Genomic DNA, 21,441 nt, shown 5'->3' with positions numbered 1-21,441 from the left:
AGTTCGAAAGGTATAATGCGCGGCAGTGATGGAGTTCTGAAAAGTTTCCCCGATTTTTACCCCGCTTGCAGCACGTGATCTAATCGTAATAAAAAAAAAAATAATAATAATAATATTCCACAGTCCACTAATAAAGGTCTTTCTAACTAGTACCTCTGTATTACACCAGGTGTCGCCACTAGTACCTTCCCTTACTGCCATCTACAATACATGTGCAAAGCATTAATTAGGCACATTAGCGTATATGCATAATGCGCCTGCTTTCTTCACAATGTCCATCCGTCCATCCCTATGTAATAACTGAACTCCCAGTAGATAAATTTTGGTGAAATTTTATATTTAGGTCTTTTAGAAAGATTTGTTAAGCCATCCCAAATTTCATTACAATCGGACTGTTAGTAATCCATCAATTGTTATTTTTTTTTCCATCCGTCCGTCTGTCCGCATGTGCTAACTCTACTCTCAATTGATGGATTTTCATGAAATTTTATATTCAACTATCTCAGAACGATCTGTCTATTCATTTCAAATTTAATTTCATTAAAATCTAACCAATAGAACCAATACAACAACTGGGGAGGAAATGCAATGAAATTGGAATTGAACTATAGAAGAACCATCCCAGATGCCGACATAATATAGGATGAAATTTTAGAGAAATCCGCTGTCAATTATTGCAAGAACATACTTTCATTCCTGCAAATTTTTATAGGGGGTGGGAACGGGGGCTGTGAAATTTTAACTGGAACTAAACTTCTGTTATGAGGAAAAATGGGGAAAAGTTTTTGAAACTTGACCAAGTCTAGATGGCAGAAACCGTATGATTACTTTGGAACGCTTTACTGATATTAACCGACCCGGTTTACTAAGTACATTAAATGTGTATAATTAAATTTAGGAAGGATATTAACGGTGACTGAGATAAAGTAGCGGTGCCACGTTTCTATCTGTAAGGAATTTATCTCTTGACAGAGTTGGCCAACTTCCAATTACAGGCCGAGTGCCTTTACAAATTGAGCCTTACTTCTTTAAAGAAAGAACGCGTCTCACAGTAAGAAAACTACATAAAATGTACACGATGTAACTTAACTCCTTCATATTTTAAATGAATCCCCAATCGTGAAAAGTGATGAACCCCCAAGGTTCATCACTTTTCACGATTTTTATTAATTACATTGCTATAGACATTTTTATAAATAACAATACAATTTTGACATAATTTCTATAGTGGAGTCCCCCAAGGTTCATCTCTCGATCCATTTTTACGATTTTTATAAATAACATTGATTTAGACATTTTATGTTTATAAAAATAAACAGCAATACCATTTAGATATAATTTCTAAAGCGGAGTCCCCCGAGGTTCATCTCTCGATCCATTTTTACGAATTTTATAAATAGCACTGCTATAGACATTTTTATAAATAACAATGCCATTTTAACATCATCCTGATCACGTGATTCTTAGCCACAAAGATTATTTGATTCTACTGGACGTTTGCGTCTATCTCTGCACCAATAACCATCGAACGGAGGTCATAATCTCGTAGGGATCTTCTTCAAGTTCCGGAAGTAATCACAAATCTGCGAAAACAGAGGGATTGGGAGGAGTGGGGGGGGAAGTATTCTATCGCTATTTGATCATCGAGTATCAGAGATCTGTGATGGCGACTATCCGGAAAAGTAAACAGACGTTCGAAGTTGCTATGGAAACTAACTCACAAAATCCGACACAGTCTTCGCATGTGGATGTTCCCCCGTTAGTAAGAGCTTTTCTGGCACCACCAGATTATTGTTTATTCGCCTCGTGAACTCTGCTTTCCGCTAATGCTATTTACGAACGCGAACCTTCGCTTTCCCTACGACGAAGGACACCCACTTAGCGACTGTGTATAAATATCGGGGGGGGGGGGGTATGCGTAGATGTATCTTGAAGTTTCAGCCGAGCAGATGCATTGAGCGAAAACTGTTATTCCATCCCTCTCCAGATGGAAACTTCAAAGAGCATTTGTTAGGACACTCTAAACTCGGAGGATGGAGATCTAAGTGATGTCTTGGTTATCTGCATCACTCAGCATCCGGATATTTCTCCTTTCCTTTTGCCATAAAAGCATCTTACGGCTTGCAACTCGCGGTGACCTTCGTCTTCTGTAAACAGCGGTCGCTGTTTGCGTTCGTACGATTCACGTGCACTTAAATCTCTCGCCATATTTCGAGAACGCTACAAGAAATGGAGCTGCAAAAAGAAAAAAAAAAATCTCGACGTCTTTCCCTTAAAAATCTCTCTTCTCAAAGAAATGGTAAAGGAGATGCAGCAACAGACAAGCAGGAAGAAAGAGAGAAGAAAAAAAAAAAAAAAGTACAAAGTCGAAAGTGCAGGCCTTCGCCACTAGGTGGCGTAGTAATAATAAATTAAAACGAATTGGAGAATATTGTAATAATCTCTAACAACCTCAAGACACACTCGTTAATGACGTAACAATTAACTGCCTCGTCATTTCCAGTCACGTATCTCATCCCCATGGCAACGTTGATAATGGAATCTACTTAGGTGCTGAAATTAACATATATTTAAACAATTAGCGTCCGTCTTCACTATGGCATGTAGATTACGAAATCGATAGATCTATTGGAGCAGCCGAATTATAAACAATTAATAAAACCACTTCCGCTTTCTCTTCCCTAATTATCAGAAGATTGGAATAGTAAAAGCTTCAAGGTTGGAGGCTAATGCGACCAATAATTATATTGGACAAAGGCCAGTAGGTTTAATAGTTCTCTGTTACCAAACGATCAGACATGATTAATGGATTTCTATTCGTTGAAATATCAGAAGGAATGTTAACAATGTTTCGTTTGGCTTCATTATGTTATCGTCTGCCATAGAATGTGAAGTGGTAGCAGACACGTTATGAGCTTTTCTCTTTAGTAAATGTTATTTTTAGATATGCAGATGTCCATATATTAATGGTAGGGCCTCTGTTGTCTCCAAGAGATCGAGATGCAAGTTGTAGGAGAAAGGGGGCAGCTGAAGAGAGGTTTTGTTGTTTGTTCAGCTCCACAATCACACAGAGTTTAAATTTGGGATTGGATATCCCATTTCTTCAGGAGTCCAGGAGTAACCACCCAAACTTTCCATCCGTAAAGATGCCAGGGGGTAATTTTTCTCGTGGGGTCATCTAATCTTGAGTTTGTTCACTTCTAGCTCTCCATTTGGCAATGTTGGTGTGGTAAGCAGTTCATTTGTCTTTCCTAGAAATTCTCTTCTTGATTTCAGTCGTTGAAGAGAAGGTTGTTGTTCCAACATTGGGTGTGCTGGATTATTCATCACAATGTTCCAAGGCCACTCTGCCACTTAATGTCCAACCTTTTGTTAGACAAAGGTGATTTCTGTTCGTTGAAATATCAGAAGGAATGTTAACAATGTTTCGTTTGGCTTCATTATGTTGTCGTCTGCCATAGAATGTGAACTGGTAGAACTGTAGAAAGCGCAGACCTGGGTCTCTGTGGGATTGGGTGTCAGATGTTTATTTTGAATCCATTGATTACTTTTCTAGCTATTTTTGCATGTCGTGTCCTCATTGGAACAAAGTCAATTGACTTCTGAATATTTGTGGTTTTATACTTTTGGCAATTTAGTGTACGTGTTCCTCCTAAAAAGAGATTTTTCAGATTATTTTAATTTAAACTGCATCCGAAACGTTTCTCATTGTAAATAATACATTCTCTATTCCCCTGATTAAAATCATTTTAATTAATTACGGTTTTTTATACGCTGGTTAGGAACCTTATAATTAATGAGGTTTAGGGTACACTCGTTTCTAAGGGTTATTTACTGCGTGTCCTGTTTTAACGCCGTATAGTTTTCCCCAGACAGGAATTATTTACAAAATTGAAAAACTCCTAATTCACTTCACTAAGAAAAAAAAAAAAAAAAAAAGAAGAAACTGCTGTCTGTTGCCATGGCGATTTTGGCATCACTTCTAAATGAGAAAATGTGTAATTGTTTAAAGCTAGAACTGCATTAAAACTTTTCTAATTGTTTCAAGTGATTAACTACTCCATTTTTAATTAAATAATCTAAGATTGTTTCCGAATTGTAATTAAAAAAACTATCGAATTTGTAAAACTCGTGAAATTACAGCCTGTGATTTGGTCACTACTAAAGGAAAATCACAGTTGGAACCTGTGATGGAGAAACTGGAATCACAGTGACTGATTATATGTGACATTTCTGTACGTAATAGATAAGAAAAATCCGTTTTTCTAGCTTCCCATATCTAGTTTTGTGTTTCTTAGAAACAAATATCAGATGTAGGCAACACCAAGGCAACTCGTTATGAAGGAGTCTTCTTTATGCTAGGAGTGGTGCAATACCAAGGCAACTCATGATAAAGGGAGGCTTTCGTTCCACCTTGAGCATTATGATCGCGAAATTCTACGCAGTTAAAATCCATACAAAACGCACTATGAAGTTAAAATGTTAGCCACATTTTAATCAGTTATTTTAACTTATCAAATTTTATAATTACAATCAAATGTAAAAGTAGTGCAGTACCAAGGCAACTCGTGATGAAGAAGGCGCAATTCTTCCTAACGACAATGAAAGGGGTGGAGGATGAATTGACCCAATTTTGTCAAGATATCCCGGCATCCTATTTTGTCTGGTTTTCATATAAAATAATTTAAATTCGAAATTAACCTTCGAGCTCCGCAATTTGTTTAAAGTAGTACAATACGAGGCAACCCCTGATAAAGAGAAGATCCTCGCACTATAAGCATTAGTTGCCTTTGTAACGAGTTGCCACGGTATTGCACTACTTTCAACAGATGATCTTGTCAAATTGGCTATTTGTTTAAAAGGTGGGGCTGCTATGACAATCTCTTTCGGAAATGAAACAATAATAACAATATTGTTTAATTAAACAATAAATAGTGGGGTAGCCTTTCGGCGATTTCATTGTTTGAAAGTTGTGCAATACCTACACAACTCGAGTTTAAGAAGTTTGTTCTATCGTAGATTCACCCTTGCAAGATTTGTTTCTGTGTAAAGTCTGCTAGGGAAGGAACCTAAGAAAAATCGTCACAGTAGCTCAAATCGTATCGTAAGTCGTTCGCACACAGTTGTATCATCTAAATTGACTTACTCCTGAAATTTAACTGTCAAATCTTTTATATTCAATAACTTTGTCTTAAGTATGCAATATCTATTATTATAACCGTAAATTACATGACCACTTGAGTTTCTTCGTCGTCAGCTGCTTAAGTCCCTGTCCTATGTACGACAACACGCCAGTCGACGATTCTTTTGTGAAGACTTGTGAAGACACTTTACGACGCCGTTAAACGAACAACTCCCCTACTCCCTTCATCGTAATTAGCTCCCTCGAACCATCCCTACAGTTTCATGGAGCTGAAAAGAGACAGTTATTTTCCTGTCTGGCGCATCACAATGGAGTTACTCCAGATTGGTATCGCTCTTACGTTGTCTATTGATTCTGACAACAAGATGCGTTCTAGGGAGGTTGTTACGAAGAAAGACCGCATGTTTACATTTAAAACTCGAGAAAAATTGCACGATCCTCCTCTTTGTTGATATAATGCAACTGCCTGGCATACCAGAACGACATAATTTTTTGTAAAGGAGTGTACCTTTTCATGGATATGTGTTGTTATGTGATTGCTATAATAAATCGGAAATTACTAATATTGTATTTTAAAAAGGCGCAGTAGATTAATAGAACTCATAATTATATTAGTAGAACTAATAATTATAATTTCTATAAATAATTATATTAGTAGAACTTAAGAGAAATTTATGAATATATATTGTCTTTTTAAAAAGTTTATAAATTCTGGATGTGTATTACAGAGCCTTCTGGTGACTGCAGCACTAAATATGAAACAGTACGCATGCGTAGTTGAGAAACTTCAGCAAACCAATCAGAAATCTAAGGGAAGTGATCTTTGGGATTGCTGTAATAAAGCGGAAATTATTACTTCTGTATTTTAAAAAGGTGCAGCAGATTATCAGAACTCATAATTATATTAGTAGAACTTAATATATATTCTTAAATTTCTCTTTATGTCTTTTTATAAACATTATCGATCCTGGATGTGTATTACAGAGTGTTCTAGTAGACAGCACGAAAGATGAAACAATACGCATGCGTATTGAGAAAACTTCATCAAACCAATCAGAAATTTAAAGGAAGTGACATCATAATCTATTGTGATGTAAAATAGTCATTTATGAATGTTTGTGCTGTTGTTGAACATGCCATATTTTAAAAATTATTATAAGCATTCTTTTTGTACACTTTATTTACAATATTTTTATAAATATAAATGTATTAGGGTAAATTAGATAATTTACAAAGATAATTTATTTTTTATTTTTTAATAACTGTTTACGTTACAATGATCTTCGATCATCGTAACAAATAAATGTTTATGTTATCGTAACAAATAAATGTTTATGTTACAATGATCTTTGAAAATTGTAACAAACATTTATTAATAAAAAAAACTTTCATACGAAGGTTGTTCCATTACAACGAGTGGCGTAGGTATTGCACTAGTTTAAAACAAGAAACGATTTTTTTTTTTTTTTTTTTTAATGCTAAGAAACAGTTTATGAAGGTTTATTTTACTCTGAGCAATAAAGTTTATCTTACAACTCAAATAACAGAGAAGTGCTGTTTATTTTATGTAGGGCAATACCTTGGCAACCCCTGGTGAAGGCGGCCAGTGTTTATAACAATCCCTTTAGTGAGGAACTTACAGTAAATTTAACTTAATTTTAACTTAACTTAAACTTAACTTAAAATTAAACTAAATTTAAATAAATTACGGGTATTATTTTTGTCACCTTTGAAATCCAGGAACAAAATGGCCTCAGCTTACAGAATATGGAAAATAAACATTTACCAGTTTATAATCCCGCAAGCAGAATTAAATAAATGAAATTAAAACTTAATTTTTAATCAAGCAAATGAAATTACAATTATAACATTAATTAGTTTTAAATAAATTAATTATTAAATTATATGGAGTTTGGAGGACATTCTTCTGGTCTCATTTTTTTTTTTTTTTTTTTTTTTTTTTTTGTAGCACAGCATGATTTAAATTGCAAATCTAGGGCCTTCACAACGAGTTGCATTGATATTGCACTAGTTCAAAAATTTCATTAAATTAATTCAAAAATTAGACAATGCCTTTAAGAAAATCTTTGAAAGGAGTGTAATACCTAGACAACTCGTTGTACAAGATTAATTGCTATACCTAACTCGACAAGTACATTCATTACGCATGCGCAATTTTCCTTCATCTAGTGCCTGCTAATGTGGTGAGGAATCCCAATATTTCATGCAATTTCTGAAGAATACAACGATAGAGTCCTCTAAACGTCTTACCTTCCAGTAATAAAGGGTTATAGAGTGACATCCACTTTACGCCCATAAATACGTTTCTTTATCGTTACCCTTTTTATTTTCCATCCCCTGTTAGGGGGTACGTTTACCCACCAAGACCAGACAGCACTCAAGAGAAAAACAATTGGCCATCTCGAGTGATCCGTTTTGTTTGTGAACCTCTAATGTTCCTTGTTACTGAGGCCTAAGTGGTATATTAAGGTCATTACTGTCTTCTTGATATACTGCGGGAAGGTTGGCAAGCATGCCTTAACAAGAACTCCGGTCATAAGACCATTTGTGTTATCTGCCTCTGCGGAGAAGAAATGCGAAAAACAAAGTTTGGTATCAAACGCTAACCGCGTTAGCCGAGAGGTTAAATGAAGGCCGTAAAACAGTCAACGTCTATTAAATCAGCAGCATATTCTCCTGTCTATTTGTTTTTCTACCGTTTGCTGTGTTATTTTTGGTTGTGCAGTCGGACAATTAACCTTCATGAGGGTTAATTATCCAGATTGTCCAGGGAAATTCTAAAAATGGGGATGAATAATTTCTTCAAAGAGGTAGTCAATTTGTACACTTCATATAACTCTACTAGATTTCTCGTGACCCTAGAAAACAGATAATCGACTGTCCCCCCCGCCCCCAATTTTCATTGTGGGGTACTGTTTTGCTATAGTATCCTTGGACCAGTTTTTCTCTACAACACGACCATCAAATAAAATCCTACGCTTTTGGCAGCTACTCGGAAAGGATCTGGAATCGTTCAACAGACAGTTACACCAACAATCTTATCTTCTTCAGGGTTAAATAAATGGAAGAAATTGAAACAGAACCGCTAAGTAGAAGGAGATGTTCCTTAAAAGATTCCAATCGCAGTGTTACTAAAGATCAAAGAGTCAGAAGGAAACGGAATCACTGGCATCGAAAAAACGAGAATCATTGAAATCAAAGGAATCGGAATCATCAACTGCTAAAATTATTACTGAGTCAACAGAAATTTCAAATGAAACTGAACCAAAGGATTTCTTTACCAGCCTCAGGTCAATTCCCATCAATTTTTACACTCAACCCCACTTCGCAATGCTCTTGTACCAGTTTGTTAACGCTCCAGCTATCCCGGTATTCTTCCCCCAAGGTGCCAGTGTTACAAAAGAGTTAAAGTCTGGTTATCAAACATACTCTGAGGTACAATTACCAGAATTAATTGAGAAGATATTTCCACCATATAGGTCCAAATTTAATTGAAAATAGCCAAACCATAGGTTCTGTACCATTTTTACAACGAAAAGATTCTCAAAGTAGTAGCTACACCAATCTCGAGAAGAGCCAACAAGATAGTCATCAATCTTTGGTGTCTTTCGGATAGCCAGCGATGTCCTAATGAAGACATCACGAGCTCTACACTGTCTATCAGATTTTGAAAAAGGTCTTACCGTTAGTGCACGTTTAGCGGAAGCAACGATTGAAGAAGCAGGAGACAACTGGTTTCTTAAAAGCTTCCATCTAAAAGGTTTTAATGACTGGAAAGCAAGGTGTTTCCACATCTCAAAGACGTAAATGTAACAGAAAAACAATACTTCAACAGCGAAGCCGTTGTGCTCTAAGCGGGACTGTACTGAAATTAGGACATCCAGTGTGCAGCAAATAACATCTGAATTCAACCAAGACCAGAACTGCCCTATTTCAACCCATGCCATGAGCAGAGAATTGAATAAAGTGTGTACTGGCAGTCTTATTCGCCTGCTTATTCGGAAGCCACTTGTTTCAGAGAAAAACAGAAAAACCCGGTTGCAGTGGTGGCTAGAACGTTCTAGTTGGACAGGGGAACAATGGAAGAAAGTGTTGTGGTCAAACGAATCACGAGACACTTTGTTTTGCACTGATGGTAGTCGGAGAGTGTGGCGAGAATCTCACGAAGCGATGGACACAGCTGGAATTGTTAAGACAACCCATGCATCTGGAGGTGGTATCATGGTATGGGGAATGTTTTGTTGTCATGGACTGGGTCCGTCGATACCGGTGGAAGATCGAATGTCATCCAGGGAGAACACGAATTTTGTGTCATGTCTACTGCACCCTTCTTCAATGTTACACTTGTATCCTGAAGATAATGGCCACTTTATTGATGATAATGCAAAAGCAAGTAGTGCCAGAATGGTTCAGAGAACATGACACTGATTTTCACCATATTCCCTGCCCCCCACATTCATCTGATTTCAATCGTATCGAGAATATGCTGGAGAAAGATATTGGGCAAGGTTTTCCTCCTTTGTGTCAAGTGCGCGATATTTTGTTGGAAGAATGATTACAGTTAGATCAGAACGTACTGATACAATCCATGCCTCGCCGAACACTTGAACTTAATAAAAACAATGGCTCCTCGATTCGATACTGAATAAAGTATTTCGTATTTCTTCACTAACCCCTATTTATACAAGACCGACTTTAGCTATCCTCAAAGAAAAAATCTCAGGCGTTGGCGTCTCTAGTTTAATCAGTTTTAACGCGCTTGAATTGAAGTGTGTAATCAAAAGTTTCTCAGAAAAAAAAGCCCTATTGAAGTTCCCTGAACAGGGTTAAAACAATAGAGTTCCCTGCGGTTTGATACAACTTCAACTTCGCAATTAAAACAATACTGGGGGGGGGCGAGCTTGGTTAACAATATCGAATCATGTTAGACTGATTGAATACGAGTTTTGGGTTAAAACTCGGTAATTTGAACAAAAATGATCCTCACAATACGATTTCAAAATTAATCATGCACGCGCTCCATTTAACCTACATACATTATTTTAGATAAGTTATGGTGTATTCTAATATAAAAAACAACTATAATAACTTAGAAATATTAATAAAGTTGTTAATAATTTTATTTGAAAATTTTTATTAAATACAAATTTATAAATAAACTTATATATTATAATATGAATCATTATAAGCTCTTTAAATGCTTCCTGTAATTTATATCTTCTATTTTGAAGAATCCTCCTCCCTACCTCCAAGTACACAACCGAGGCAACTCGTTGTAAAGGAGCAGGCGTTGCTATTCATTTGCCAATTATTACTAATGTTAATTATCTACCTTAAGTTTCGTTGCATTCAGCTGGGAGGATGTTTAATAGTATAAATAGTAATTTCGTGTAGTGGGATGGATGGGATTTTCTTATTTAAACGTGGGATAGAAAGCAAAGTTTACTCAGATTTTTGTTGCCATGGTAACCAATTGCCATAATCTACCATAACTAAGTAGCTAATTTCGTAGTCGTTGAACGGAATAGCCATTCATTTGGAAAATGGGGTGAACCATGACAAAGGGACTTTCCAAGTACCCCTGTAAAATAAAGCAGTGTGTGAAAATGTATTAACACCTATGAAACACTAAAATTTTATTTATTACGTCCCTAGTTTCAATATTTGCACAATAATAAAACGTTATCACATTATAATATGCGATGGAACATTTTAAGAGGATCTTAAAAGGTTCAAAGTGTCCCAAAAAAAAATTCTTTACACTTGTTATACACTCTTAACAATTTTTAAAAGCATTTCCAGTCCAACAAGCATTTTAATTTTTATACTATTAAAAAATAAAAATCTAATGCGCTGCCTAACAAACTGCACTTCCCAGTGCAGATAGCATTATTTTGTAAAAGTTGCCTTGGTATTGCACACTACATCGCAGGTGAGTTTAAAGTAGTGCAATATCAAGGCAACTCGTGGTGAAGTGTCTCCACAATACGAGATCGATGCAGTAAGTGGCAAACAATTTGCTCTTGACTACGAACAGAACGTGGTCCATATGCACATATTTAGTAAATGTGTACATATGGAGGCAAAAAAAAAAAGAGCAGCCTTCAATATGTGCAGTGACTGAACTTTAAATTGTTTTTTTCTGCGCATCCGCCACATTTTCCACTCTCTCTTCCAATCAGAGAGCTGCCACAAACAGTTTGAGTTTTAAAAGGAAATGTCTATAGAAAAAAAAAATTGAACATCATTTAAACTTAACTACAAAGAATGATTTCTTTACCAGGTTTTATATGCGTGAATTTTTTTGCGCACTGCTGTACCTCTGTATGAGGTTACGTCCTTCCAAGTGTTGACATCACATTATCTCAATGGTGCCCGAGATGTTTGTTCTTTAAAATGATATTTGTAAACATTCACTGAAGGAACCCTACAGAGACTCTGAGATCAAAGTTAGATTGACGCCTTGCCATCCAGATAATTAAGAGCTCGTGCAGTGATGGATGGTTTCTGTGTAGTCCCGTCTAGTTGATGTATTGCCTAGGATCGGAGACAAGCCAGTAATGCTTCCCCAGAGATGTCTGGTAATACGGTGTCAACAAGGACTGTTAGTATTACTGCGGTGCGCGTTCTCTTTTGCGACATGTGACAACAATCTTAGAATTTCAGCAATCAAAATATTTCCAGAAAATGGATTATTAACTTAAAAAATGATTGCGGTTCTTTATGGATATTATGGAGGAAAGTCACGTGTCAAAAAGATCAATCAGTAGTCTCTCTTTCCCTGATGTGACATTAATTTTCCACTCAATGAGGATTGTTTTCTGAACTCTTATTCCTCAGAAATATTGCATCCTCCACAAAGGGCATCGACATCTATTTCGTAAAGCTCTTCTCACTTGTGAGAGATTCTAGAAACGAAGATTTGCTTTTTCCCCTAAAATCCCATTTCGAAAGAGGACATTTTTATATTTCTCTTCTTTTCTTGATCACGAGGAGATAGGTTGACCATTTCGAGAAGTCCACAAGTTCTATCTCTGTTACTATAGCAACACACGGGCAGCTCGATTTAAATAGCACTCGCTCGAAGTGAATATTTTGGTATCTGCCAAAATAACATCGATGGTATCGTACGACTTCTCTCAAGACACTTCCAGCAAAAACCGGTGAATAACACAACCATCCATCACTGGATCTCATCATCTGAAACTGCATGAGCTGTAGCAGAATCCTCCTTGTACATGAATATTCCCATAATGATTTCCCATTTCTTGTCTGCTCTGTAACCTTCGAAGAACATCGAAGACTGATCTCTTCCATTTTAGCCCAATCATTGTCGACTACCAGGGATCCAGTTGCCTTGGCAATAATAACTTAAATTTCACGTGAGGGACGTTACAATGAAGATCTGAGCTGCACGACAAGCAGTTTTAACGATAGTTTCCTTGACAACAGGATGAGAGAAAATGAAAGTAGGAGACGGTTATAGGATGAATGTGAAGTACACTTCCTTTCGCTAAGCATCTGCTTGTCAAACTGCCGGTGATTGGACATCACTCAGAGCACGTAAGATAGCAAATTGAGCTGGAAACATAATGGGGTGTAGGAGGGGGTGGGGGCGATCAGAGCGTAGCGAAGGTTTAATTGGAAGGCCATCGATTGCCGGACAGACTTCGCAGAAATTCTTTACGATTTATTAGGAAGGAATATAAACTACAGTACATTTTTAAATGTGTTTTTTAAAACAATTTAATATTAAAATGACAAATTATTTCAACCTTGGCATGATGGTGGAGATTTAATTTCCGCTCCTGGAAGCTATCCCAATACATCAGGATCAGAAGATAATATTTCTGCAAATTCGTATTCAAAACATTCTCCAACTTCATTATAAACTTTTTTTTTCAAAATGGACGTATCCCCCTTATACCTTCACAACGAGTTGTACTATTGTACTACAATTATTTAAATTAACTTTTTCCTTCTAATAAATAGGAAAAGGCGATGTCGAATATAATAAAAGTTTTTATTTTTATTTGTTCATTTTTTTATTGTGATGATTAATCAGGCTTGGTGCCTGAATAATTATTATTAAGTAACATTAGTCTTCTCCAGTGGCAAAGCGTTGCTTATTCTAGGTAGTGTAATATCAAGGCAACTTGTTGTGAAGGAATTCCATTCACAAATATGAGATGTAAAAAAAGAAACGATGCCATTTCACCTACTTCGGTGATTTACTACGAACTAAAATGATGCTATGCACTAACTTCTTCGATTACCAAAGTGTTTATATTGTTTTATATATTTTTAATTTAAAAATAAAGAATTTCTATATTTAAGAACGTATAGTGGGAAAACGTCATTATAAAGAATTTACGTAATTTAATCAATTTAATAAATAAAGTTGAAATTGGAAATTAAAAAACCAAAACTAGTACAGAAGAAACGACTTATGCGGGAATTTCTTATCCGGGTTCATAAAGCTATCGACACCAAAGTAACGATGACAATTGCTCTACTGTGATTGCTGAACTAACGTTGCTTTGTTTTTAAATGCAAGAGAAAATATTATTGTCTATAATACAAAAAGAAAAAAGAGACAAATAAACTTTATATATATAGCTGATTACAAAATAAAAACATATCTTATGTACTTTTAATTGGTTTAAAATCTTTAAAATATTTTATTTTATTTGTATTTCTACAAATACACCGAATAATTACCACTATATCTTTTAGTTAAGTACTGTTTTAGGAGTTGTGACGTCAGCTTTGCGCAGAGGCAGTGTTGTAGCCAATGAAGTGGTAACTGAGGCGCGACTATTGCTGTTTGAAAACTTTTACCAATACCCCGCCAGGGCGACGTGAAATACCGTCGGCTTAGGCAATTTTTGCGAGCCTTTTCGGAGGCTGCACCTTCACTAATTAAAAATAGGAAACTCATTCTGTGGCACATATATAGGTGCCACCTAATATTAGGTGCCACTTCCACGTCGCATCTAATATTAGGATGTGGGCATTAAAGGTTTAAGTGCCACATAAGCGCAGCGTTAGCACGAAAATCGGTGTGATTATCGGCTGCAAATTATGATTTAAATCAGTTTAGTTAATTGGAAATTTATTTTTGATTAATTGGATATCCAATCTAATTCGATTAATTACTGAATTCCACTTAATCAGTAATTTTTCCAATTCAATTCGGTTAATCGGATCTCCAATTGATTGCAATTTTTTTTTTTATGAAAACCCCAAACACTAGAGGCATTAGAACCTATAGTACTTACCGTGCTTGGGTTGGAGGTTGAGAAGATGGAAGAAGATATTTGTTGACATTGCACTTGAACTTCTGTAGATTTTAATTTTCAGGAAATACGTATGAAGGAAGGTTGTTCCAGAAAACAGCAGTTGAATGAATAAACGAGGAAGATGAAAAGTAGGTTCTGTGAGCTTGAAGTTCGACAGTAAATGGATGTCGGCTGGTGGCAGCACGTGTTCGGACTGTTTTGAAAGAGAGAGCGGGAATTTTAGAAGCCAATTCAGAAGAACAGTGCCCATGGAAGTATCTGTAGAAGAGGCATGCAACAGAAACAGTACTTCTATCAGACAGCGAGGGGAGAGACTGTTAGAGATGAATCGTTAATTAACCTCACTGCCCTCTTCTGAATGGAATCTAGAAGCCTGAGACAGGTTTTGGGGGAACCATACCAGATGTGGGAACAATATTCCATAACAGGGCGGATTTGCGATTTATACAGAGTGAACAGCTGTTTGGAAGAAAAGTAACGCCGAGAGCGAAAGAGAAAACCAAGTTTTTTAGATGCATAGGAAGCAATATTTGTAATGTGTTTGTGCCAAGAGAGATTAGAAGTCAGGGTAATCCCCAAAAGAGATATATCACTTTGCCTAGAAATCAGAGTGTCACCAAAGATAAGCATAGGAGCAGAAGAATCCTTTTTGCGAGATATAAGACAAGACTGAGTTTTAGAAGGATTGAAATCAACTAAGTTGTCTTTGCCCCACTGGAGAATTGCCTGAAGATCGGCATTTAAGGAATTGGTAGCAGATTTTCGAGAAGTTGAAGCTGATTGAGCAGGACAAGTTTTCTAAAAATGGAAAGTGGAATGCAACGTGCTATCATCGGCAAAACTATGGATAGGATTTCCAGTAAATGGCAGAAGGTCATTAATATACAAGAGGAAATGAGTGGGAGAAAGAACTGAACCTTGGGGGACAACGGCATTAGTGGAGATTGTAGATGGCTCTTTTTTGGCATCTCCGCTAATGCCAAAAAAGAGCCATCTACAATCACCCTCAGTGAGCGAGCAGAGAGAAAACTGGATAACCAATTACAAAAAACAGTTGGCATACCATAAAATGGAAACTTGTTTAGAAGATATTTATGCCAAACACGATCGAAAGCTTTTCAGATGTCAACGCAACTGCTTGTGTTTCACCGAACTTTTCCATTGAATTAGTCCATAAATGGGTAACATAAGCCAGAATATCACCAGTGGATCGACACTAACGGAATCCATACTGGCGATCGTTGATCAGACGGAAGGTTTCTAGGCAGTTTAAGAGTTGGCGGTTAATTGATTTCTCTATTACTTTAGAAAGAGTAGAAGTAATTGCAATGGGACAATAATTGGATGGAAGGGATTTGACACCTTTTTAGGAACAGGCTGGATATGAGAAAATTTCCAAGCAGAAAGAAAAACACCTTTGGAATAAGAAAGTGAATAAAGGCGGCAAAGAACAGGAGTAAGTTCAAAGGCACAGGTTTTGAGAACAAGTGAAGAAATACCATCAGGACCTGGAGCCTTCTTAGCATCAAGGTTTTGTTAAAATCCTTCTGATATTCTTTTGACGGAAGACCACAGGAGGCATTGAATGGATCGTGTTGGGAATGGTGGGAGGTGTTTTAGTATTATCATTAACACGTGATTTGGAAGAAAACTGGGATGCTAGCAGGTCAGCCTTGGCCGAAGCGACAATAGAACCATCTGATTTGGACAGAGGTGGGAGCAGAGATTGGCAAAAGTTGCGGCCAATAGCTTTGGCAAGAGACCAGAATGCTTGGCTACCATTAGGGCAAGAAGCAAGTTTTCTACTCTTAGCCTGTTCAAACTCTAGTTTGTACTGATTAATAACTGCTTTACAATTGTTGCGAGCTTTGGTGTAGGCAGAAAATGAAACGGAAGAATTAGAAACAAGCCAATTACGATATGCAACGTTCTTCTCTTGAACACCTTAGCACATTTAATGGAAAACCAAAGTTTAGATAAAGGACGAGATTTTAAAGTGGAGTGTGGGATAAAGGATTCCATTTATGCAAGAATAATTTCACTAACACGATCTGAGCAAAAGTTGACATCAGAAGTTTTGAAACAGTAATCCGACCAAGGAAAAGAAGAAAAGAAATCTCGCAGGTCATCCCATTTCGCATCCTTGTAATGCCAAACAATACAAGGGAATTGCATCTAATTTGATTCAGTTGAGATCGAATTTGATCGCAATTCCCTTCCCAGGACTTCTTTAGAATGTTCTGAAGGTGGGAAGTGCTTTGTACCAAAATTTCATGTTCATAGGCTAACTCAGTGATTTTCAACCTTTTTTTAATAACGGCACCTCCTAAGTAATTTATTTGGTTTGAATAGGCACCCCTATTCAGTTTTCTGCTTGTTTTAGGTCCGATTCTCTCTCTGCACACACACACACACACATAATAATAATAAGATTCTTTATTAACATAAATTGTATACAATAGTGATTCCTTATACAGAAAGCCGGACGAATCTTACAATTCGTTGTTTATACAAGTGATTTTGTTTTATAATAGAAAAAAAAAAAAAGAAATAAAATAACTAAATAAAAATGAATAGATAAAAACTAAGATGATAGTCAAAATGTAAAAATGAAGTAGTAATTACAGCGAAAAAGAACTACAAGTTGAGCAGAACATGAAATGACATCGGCTAACTAAGATCGGCATTTACATAAATGTCCTTTACAAAGAGCAAGATAGGACAAGATGCCATCGCGATATGCCTTGTCTTTAGTCCACAGGTCGATGTCGATGTTGAGCGAGTTGAGAGTGTCCAGAGTCACATTTGGGAAGTGTCTCTTGAAATTCTGTAGCCTTGAGCACAAGGAGGAGGTACTACGGAGATGTCTGCCTGGCAAACGCCAACCAACCGTTTCCAGATGTTGAGGTGATCCTGCTTAACTGAGCACAGATGAAGGAATGACTATTTTTAGCACATGGACTCTGTGGACTAGGGGCGTATATTGCAGGTTGCAGCAGAGAGTAGATTTAGATGTTGTGTAGATCTGGTGCGACCACAAGTTGGCCCACTCCAGCACCTCGAATTCGAGGCCCCATAGTTTCCTGAGGCTGGTGGGTGGTGCCGCCGACCAAACTTTTACGGCATAGGAGAGCGCACCACAGAAGTAAGTTGAAAGGTATTTCTTGATTATTTGCTTACTGTGCGTTTTGCACAGGTCAATTTTCATTCCCCAGAACGCTTTCGGGGCTTTGGAATACTGAACATAGATTTGTTTTTTATAGGTGAGATTGGCATCAAGCATTACTCCTAGGTGACACTGTCTGTTGGAGTCTGAACATTTCCTGCCAATTCCGGAAGTAGAGAAGATGCAGTATCAGTAGAAGTCATCCGACTTGGCGTAAAGATGAGATAGTTTCACTTCCCTGGATTGAGTGACAGGCCAAAAAATTTGGCATACTTACGGAATGTATTTAGGTAGCTGTTTACAGATTCAGAGGAGATTTGTCTTTCTTGTGAATCACCAACATAGCGTTTGCATGGCAAATAGCATACAATATCATCAACATACGATAGGAGAGGCAATTGATATTGGCCTGAAGTCAACCGGTCTATTCGCACGAGGCTTCTTCGGAACTGCCACGACTCTGTATGATAACCAGCTTGAAGGTACCTGTGCAAATTTGAGTACTTTGTTGTAGAGTTGAGTGAGATCTTTGCTGATGAAATAAGAAGCAGTTTTTAGACTAAAAAGAGGTATTGCGTCAATTCCTATGGTGGACTTGTCAGGTAGTGAATTTATTATTTTTATTAGCTGTTCTTCGGAAATTTCTGTATTACTAGAAGGTGAAGAAACTTTAAACGCTTCGTTCCAAGGATATGCTTCGGACACACGGTGATCTCGCTTAAAACGCAGCACATGCTCACACCATTCCTGGACATCTAAAGATAGATGGGTGCAAGTAAGACTTGTGGACCACACACGTTTTCCCCTGGATAGCCGGCCGTTCATGAAATTGTCAATAGCAAATTGTTTACTCTTCTGGAAATCCATCCTTACTTTGGAAAATTTGGCGTATGACTCTCGTGAAGGCGACTTCTTATAGGAGGCATGGGCTAACTGTTTTTCCCTAAAGGCCTTAGTCAGGAGGTCATTCCACCATGGCTTTGAGTGGGGGACTAAGGATGCAAGTTTTGGACATTGCAGACCTTGCAATCAATTCCATCCATCTCGAAAGCCGGTAGGCAGCCTCATTTATGTTAAGCTCAGTCAGATGTTCCATGGGTAAAGTTGGAAAAGTGTAGTAACTTTTCCAATGTTGATGTATTTTGGATTGTATACTCTCCTGACAGTGTTTGTAGTTTGTACTTGTGTACGTTCATCCTTAGGTGCCTGCAGAGATATCATAGCAGCAATCGGAACGTGATCGGACGGGAGGAAGTTCTCAGTTATGGTCAGGGTTTCCTTTACTAAACGCTTTGAGAAGATGCGCTGCAGGGTGGCATCGCCGTGTGAGGGAGGAACATGAATAAGACCAATGCCCATTTCCGACATGTTCAATGACAGTGTATGTAAGAGCTTCTTTGTGGCTGGCAGTGAAAGGTTAAAGTCTCCAAGGATGATGAGCTTTTGCCGATGATTGATTGTGGTGACAGCCATGCTGTCAGATTAAGGACAGAATCGTCAGAAACCGGTGGAGGGAAATAAACGGCACACACAGAGATCGACAAACCAGCAATTCGGTAGATTCCAAGAACAGCTTCTATGTCACCTCTTGGATAAGTGGGTGCCTTAATCGGGGGGGGGGGGTGAACTCCTTTGACAGATTGCTACACTGCCGCCTCGTCTCCCAATTCTATTAGCAGCCAGCGTGTGATAGCCAAGATTTGAGGTGAAGGCAGCAATTTCCATTTCATATTTGAGCCAGGTTTCAATCAGAATGACGAAGTCGTACTCTGCACAGGAAAGCAAATCAAGTAGGCCATCTAGTTTGTTTTTGACCCGCCTGATGTTTTGTAGGAAACCTCGAATTTTTATTTCGACAGAAGGTTGTACTATGATGAGATTACTCTTGGAACAGTATTTGCTTTTTACATAAGGATCTGAAATCTCGTCCCGGAATCGATGTCGCGTTCGATGTGTCCTCTTACTGGATATTCTAACTGCAATGCGACCGGTCCGATGTTCGCTCGTCATTTCCACGTTAGACACATCCGCAAATTGCTCCCGCTCTCGGATATAATTTGGGAGACTCCGCTAGAGAGGACAGGTAGCGATGCTGGCGTAGTTATGCATTGTTGTGGCATGGTGTTCGGGCTTGATAAGTTCTTGGTCTTTGGTGTCCCATAGTATGGCATTACCAACAGACCTCTGGGCCAGTATTCGGCATTGAAGTATTGTTGGTAATTAGGCCCATCAATCTGAATCCTAAAGGAAGCATAAGACGGATGCTTGGTATTGATTTTGAAAGGCTTACCGGGTATGCCTAGTTCCATCAACAGTGCCTGAATTTCTTCAACTTTTGCCAACGGATCCAGCCTGCTAATGAAGATATTTGCTTGAGTATTGCTGGTGTCTTGGCGATCTCGTATTCTGAAGTTAGTATTAACTACTCTCGTGCCAATCAAGGTGGTTTTGCTGTTTCTGGAATAATGTTGGCGTGGGGATGCTTGCGTCGGTTGAGGTCCAGGCATCTGGCCTTGCTGTGCTCCATTCATGTCTGCAATGCCAGAGTTCCGTTTCGTAGATTTTAGCATGGCGCTGTCTTTAGAGAGTGCAACTATATCCGTTTAGGGTAGTAGTGATGACTCAGGTGTGGGAGATGGGCGTTCCTGTGGGACAGGACAAGGCAGCCTAGTGTTCACGGGCAAGAGACCTTGTAGTAGGCTCAAGGACTTTCGTTGATAATCTTCAAGCTGGCTCAGACGTTCCCTTAGCGAGCTATTTTCTGAATGCAGTTTTCTTAGAATGCCTTAAAATATATTTTTTAATATTATATATATATATATATATATATATAATATTAAAAAATATATATGTTTATGATAGTTATTACAATAATATAAATATAAAAATTACATTTCATAATACAAATTATAAATATACAGTATATAATTTTATTCTTTATATAGAGGTACTCAGTAAATATCAATTATAGATCACCACAAAATTAAAAAGATACTGTACACCTTATTATAATGAAATAAACATATAAATTAAAAATAATAATAAGTTTAAGTAACTTAAACTCAAATTACATGGCACCCCGGTTGAAAACCACTGGGCTAACTCATATCCCTCGCCACCCCTACTCCTCCCTAAAATGGACTTACTCAAATCCTGCTACTAATCAAATACTTAAGTGTTTATTTTGAAGTGCAGGAGATAGTCATTGTCTATAATAAAAAAAAAAAGCGAAAAGAACAAAAATAATTTATATATATATATATAACTGATTAGAAAATAAAAATATATCTTACTTACTTTTAGTTGTTTTAAATGCTTTAAAATAATTTATTTTATTTGTATTTCTATAAATACACCGAATAATTACCTTTATATTTTTTGGTTAAGGACTGTTTTAGGAGTTATGACGTCAGCTTTGCGCAGAGGCAGTGTTGTAGCCAATGAAGTGGTAACTGAGGCGCGACTATTGCTGTTTGAAAACTTTTACCAATACCCCGCCAGGGCGACGTGAAATACCGTCGGCTTAGGCAATTTTTGCGAGCCTTTTCGGAGGCTGCCCCTTCACTAATTAAAAATAGGGAACTCATTCTGTGGCACATATTACGTGCCACCTAATAGCCTTAGGTGCCACATCCACGTGGTACCTAATATTACGTGACATTAATAGGTAATATGCCTAATATTAGGTGCGACACAGGCGTGCCTACCTCGCGTTACCACTAAGAAACGAAAATCGGTGTGATATCGGTTGCAAATCGAATCTCAATGAGCCTGTAAATCACTGATTAATCGAATCAGTGATTAGTTAG

The 21,441-nt window shown here is 37.4% G+C and overlaps 2 non-coding genes across 2 annotated transcripts; both read left to right on the top strand.

Moving 5' to 3' along the window:
- Positions 1 to 13,929: 13,929 nt before the first annotated feature.
- Positions 13,930 to 14,071, top strand: LOC150086427 (U4 spliceosomal RNA). The gene has a single exon (XR_016546913.1). It is a non-coding gene; the product is annotated as a U4 spliceosomal RNA (small nuclear RNA).
- A 6,972-nt stretch (positions 14,072 to 21,043) lies between these two features.
- Positions 21,044 to 21,185, top strand: LOC150086426 (U4 spliceosomal RNA). The gene has a single exon (XR_016546912.1). It is a non-coding gene; the product is annotated as a U4 spliceosomal RNA (small nuclear RNA).
- The last annotated feature ends 256 nt before the right edge of the window (positions 21,186 to 21,441 follow it).

Source organism: Mastigoproctus giganteus, chromosome 4 (assembly GCF_048544385.1).
Source record: "Mastigoproctus giganteus isolate SK-2022 chromosome 4, ASM4854438v1, whole genome shotgun sequence".
NCBI classification, from domain to species: Eukaryota; Metazoa; Arthropoda; class Arachnida; order Uropygi; family Thelyphonidae; genus Mastigoproctus; species Mastigoproctus giganteus.
Note: the sequence above shows the minus strand (reverse complement) of the source record. Positions and strands in the feature narration are given on the sequence as shown.